We start from the raw sequence: 5,348 nt of genomic DNA, 5'->3' as shown, positions 1-5,348 counted from the left end.
TTCTCGAGAATTTAGGCGATTTGTACCAATTGATTAAGTTGGGATGGCGCAATTTCCTTTCGATGTCAATCGACAGGTTAGGAGTTTTTCAAAAAATTACTAGTCAAAATCTGGATCGAGTTGATCATTAAATTCTTAACTGTTTGATCAAGAAAGCGTCACTCGATCAGTTGTGAAAATTTGAACTTCCTCGTATTTTAAATACATTTTTTGCGCTTTTTAATCGTGAATGACACATTTATTTCCTAGCATTTTCAGGAGTTTAGATTTTGATTAAAAAATTGCCTAGAGGAATGCTTTATAGATTTTGTTAGAGAAATATTCGCTCTATTAGTTGTGCAGGTGCTGCTTCTTAAGATAAATTCGTCGATTTTTGGCAAATGTTTAAATTTCCGCTGCGGGTTATTTTCTATCAGCACCGGCAATTTAAGTTTTCTTCAAAAATTAGACACTCAAAATGAGGACCAGATAAGACACTTTATTCTATACTCTTTTGCGCAGAAAGCTACGCTCTATTAGCTCTACCAGTTTTAATTTTCTCGAAAATTTCGGCGGTTTTTGACAATAGCTTGAATTTTAAATGTGAAATTCGCCAGTGCAGTTCGTTAGAGTTTTTCCAAAAAAAACTCCGAGTTGAAATAAGGACCAGATAAACGGCTGTTTTATAGACCATTCGATAAAGAAATCTTCGCTCTATTTCATCGGAAACTGTCGATTTCCTTCATGATTTAATCGATTTTTTACAATTTTTCAAGTAGAATCAATGGTTAATAGAGGAAACTTTTCGATATAAGTCCGGGAAATTACACGCGATTGTTCCTCGATCCTATTTGGCATTTTTTGGGCATCAAGCCTTTTTAATAAAAAAAAATATTTTTTTTCGATTTTATTGCTGTTTTTAACTGACAGTTTAATATTCCCCGATAAGCGCCAGTTCATCATGCAAACCACCAATTAGTTCTGCATTTTATCATGTAAATCAGCCAAAATGTGTCTTTGAATTCTCCCAAACGAAGTAAAATATGTGCATAAGAACGTTTGAGGATTTGTAGTTACGAATCAGAAAAACCCATTTAAAACAACAATTATCAGATAAAATTGAGAAAATTAGAAATAAAGAAAAATGTTTTCCTTATTGTTGAGTCTGAACCAGACTTTTACAAAACTTTACCGATTTTCACTTTTCAGAACGTGCAGAAAGAGAATACGTTTCGTCATGGCAAGAGCATTATTTAAACACCGCCAACTTCCTCAATGAATTTAGTAGACTTTTTCCCATTTAATAGTTCTGCTTAAGACAATTTAAATACCGACTGCACTCTTATTGAAACACCCGGTATATCTGGAGATTTATTTATACTTACAGCAAGCATTTTCGTCAGATTCATCTTTACAGTCGGGTTTTCCATTGCAGAAAAGTTCCTTTTCCACGCACTCACCATTACCGCATGAGAGTTTTCCTTCGGGACAGACTGGTTCGTCTGTTTTGAAGATCGGCATAATCTTCCTAGGCTCTAAAATTGGAAAAATCAATTAGCATTAAAGCGCTTGAAGCTTTTGGGGGGTTTTCGCGGTTTCCAGGGGTTTTTGATTAGAGAAACAATGCATTGGACGTTGGATGGCGAATGGTTTACTGGTTGATTAGTGGAAATCGAGCAAATCTTCTATTTGCAGCGGTTGAAGAAAAAATCGTTAAATCAGCTGAAGCGTGGAAGATTCAACCAGGTTTTTAAATTCTGGCAAATATTTGAATCGCATCCTTGAAAATGCAGATTTTTAAAATCTAGAGCGGAAGAGGCCTGATGGAATTACTGCAGTCCCAAAGAGGGCACGAAATGCTTTAAAAGCAACGCAAGCACAAAAAATCTTCAAAGTCCGAATGTGAAAAAATCATTAAAGATAATGAAGAATCAAAGGGAGAACTGAATTGAAAGAATGAATTTGACTAAAAAACGGCAGGCAAAGGGGAAATAACTGAGCTACAAGCTAGTTAAGGTGAATGAAAACTTCTGCTACATCTTCAATAGTGAACAAACTTGGCTGCCATCGTTTGAAAAATTGGCGATTTTTGGTCGAGACGTTTGGCTAGCACGCACAGCGGGCATCTTCAGAGCTGTGTTCACTTTAAGACTTCAATTTCCAGAAGGAAAACTCACAACAGTTGAAAGCTAAGCTGCTGAAGGAATAGAAGGTACTTAAAATCTGGCAGAAACTCCTGGGGCGAAAAATTGTATCTCGTCTTTGAGGAAACGGAAAAACATCAGGCTCGATTTGAAGACAATCATTTGCGTTTATGAGGAATACGAACGGAAGTAATAAAGAAGCAAATAAAAACAACGAAAGACGTTGAAATGACAACGAGACACAAGAAAGTATAAAAGTGGCGAAGCTGAAGAATGTGACGAAAGACTGGGAACTGATAAGAAAGAGTGCACTTGAAAAAAAAAAATGCAAAAATATTAGACCATTCGGCCGTCGTCAATAATAATTTGACCCTGACGTTTCGCTAGTACGCATGGCTGGCATCTTCATCTTCAAAGGCACGTTTACTTAAAGACTTCATTTTGCGACTGTTTAAGACCCTTTGAAGGTGGAAGATTGGTTACTTTCATGAAATGAATGGAAGATACTTAAAATCTGGCAAAATGCACATGGATGGAAAAGTGTATTTCTTCTGTAAACATTCAAAAACACGGTTGGAGCAAGACTCCAAGGAAAAACATCAAGAAGAGCCAATTCAAGAGTTCAAATGTGACGAAGCCGAAGACCGTGATTGAAAAATCATTGAAGATGCTGATGTTTTACGGGTGAAGAACAGATCTAAAAGAGTTCGGCTGAATAAATAGAACAAAACCTGCAACATCTTCATTAACGTTAAGATTCGAAGAAAGACAAAAATTTATGTTTTTTGGGTCATTAGGCAGTGGTCCGAGCGAACAAGACTCTGAAGATGCTGGGATTGTGCGCCAGCGAAACGTCAGGAGCAAATTCCTATAGACTACGGTCTAATAAACCAAAAATCATAAATTGTTTATTTGTCTTCAAGTTATTTTAGAGTAGTAGGAGGAAATTAGAAACAGGAATTTAAAGAAAAATTGTTTGATTTCTTGAGCAAATTCTTGAAACTTCAAGTTGATTGAAAAATTCTGAATCAACATCAACAAGATTTCGTCACGCATAGGAAGAACTAAGGAAAACACTGATATTTTATCGCAAAAGACTCAACCCTGAAGATACTAGGCACGCTTGTTAGCGAAACTTTCGAACAAAATTTTTATCGACGGCTAAGCAATGATCCAAAAATCATCTATTGCTCAACTTTCTTTAACTCTTATTAGAGCCTGAAGAGAAAATTCGATACGAGATAATGAAGACAATAAGTCTAATTTCTTGCAGAAATTCATTAAACCTGAAGTTCAAGGGAACTTCGAGCGATCAACATCAAGGAGAGGCTAAAAGTCGCCCAAAGAGTGACGAAGCTGGCGAATGGGACGGAAAAATCGATGAAGATAATGAAAAATCATGCAAAGAACTAATTGGAAACGGAAACATGCAACATCTTTAATCAATGTTAACGATCAAAAAGGACGAAAATTTGCTTTTTTTGGATTATTAGGCCGTCATCGATAGGATTTTGGGCCGGACGTTTCGCTCGCATGTGTGGCGAGCGCCTTCAGAGTTGTTCAGTGTGTTCAGGTATTAGGCAGTGGTTCGAGCGAACAAGACTCTGAAGATGCTCGCATTGTGCGCCAGAGAAACGTCAGGACAAATTCCTATAGACGACGGTCCAATAACCCAAAAATCAGAAATTGTTTATTTGTCTTCAAGTTATTTTAGAGTATTAAGAGGAAATTCGAAACAGGAATTTAAAGAAAGATTGCTTGATTTCTTGAACAAATTCTTTAAACCTCAAGTTTATTAAAAAATTCTGAATCAACATCTGCAACAAGATTTCGTCACGCACAGGAAGAACTAAGGAACACACTGAAATTTTATCGCAAATACTCAACCCTGAAGATGCTAGGCACGCTTGTTAGCGAAACTTTCGAACAAAATTTTTATCGACGACTAAGCAATAATCACAAAATCATCTGTTTCTCAATTTTCTTTAACTCCTATTAGGGCCTGAAGAGAAAAATCGAGACGAGATAATGAAGACAATAAGTCTAATTTCTTGAAGAAATTCATTAAACCTGAAGTTCAAGGGAACTTCGAGCGATCAACATCAAGGAGAGGCTAAAAGTCGTCCAAAGAGTGACGAAGCTGGCGAATGGGACGGAGAAATCGATGAAGATAATGAAAAATCATGCAAAGAACTAATTGGAAACGGAAACCTGCAACATCTTCAATCAATGTTAACGATCAAAAAGGACGAAAATTAGCTTTTTTTGGATTATTAGGCCGTCATCGATAGGATTTTGGGCAGGACGTTTCGCTCGCACGTGTGGCGAGCGCCTTCAGAGTTGTTTCGCCCAAAGCGAACACAACTCTGAATGAAGTAATAATCAAAAAATCATCACTTGCTCATTTTCCTTCCAGTCATGTCAGGAAGGAAATTCAAAGCAAGAAATTGAAGATCATAACTTTGATATCTTCAGTAAATCTCTTCTTAGAACTTAAATTCATGGAAAAATCGGGACATCAACGTCAACGAGTGTTCGTAAAATTTGCAAATTCTGAACATGGTCCAAAAGTGACGAGGATGAAGGATGTGATGGAAAAATCGTTGAATATACTGAAGAATCATGCGAAGTTATAATATGAAAAGTACAGTTGAATAAAAAGCCAAAATCTGCAACATTTTCAATGACGCAAAATTGATGATTTTTGACTCATTAGGCCGCCGTGGATAGGAATTTGTTCGCTTCTGGCGACACAGCCCTGGAGATGATAGCCATCCGTGCTAGCGAAACGTTAGGGCCAAGTTCCCATCGACGACGGGCTAATACTCCAAAAATCATCTATTGCTCATCTTTCTTCAAGTGATTTTAGAGCTTGAAGAAGAAAGTTCATAGAGACTTCACAAAGGCTTCCAACTTAGTAGAACACCGGAATTTCCATCCAGCTTGAAGATAAAATAACAGCATTCTTGACCCAGTTGAACCTTCATCAAGCCAAGCGCTTCAACCCAAATGTAAACCATCCGCATGTTCCATGCGTCCATATATTGCTTCGCTACGTCCTGCTGTTGCTGTTTGATTGGCGTTTTTGTACAATATTTACATGTTTATACAAGTCGGAATAGAAAGTAGACAACGTAAAGTGAAAATGAAAACATCAAGTAGAATGAAAATATAGAGAAAATTAATTCGGTTATTGACGTAGAACGGCGACGAACTGTTGTAGCA

The sequence above is a fragment of the Dendroctonus ponderosae genome, unplaced genomic scaffold, assembly GCF_020466585.1.
Source record: "Dendroctonus ponderosae isolate FM_Combo_2020 unplaced genomic scaffold, Dpon_F_20191213v2 Dpon_F_20191213_11, whole genome shotgun sequence".
Taxonomy (NCBI): domain Eukaryota; kingdom Metazoa; phylum Arthropoda; class Insecta; order Coleoptera; family Curculionidae; genus Dendroctonus; species Dendroctonus ponderosae.
The sequence above is the reverse complement of the archived record's forward strand: the minus strand, read 5'-3'. Positions refer to the sequence as shown.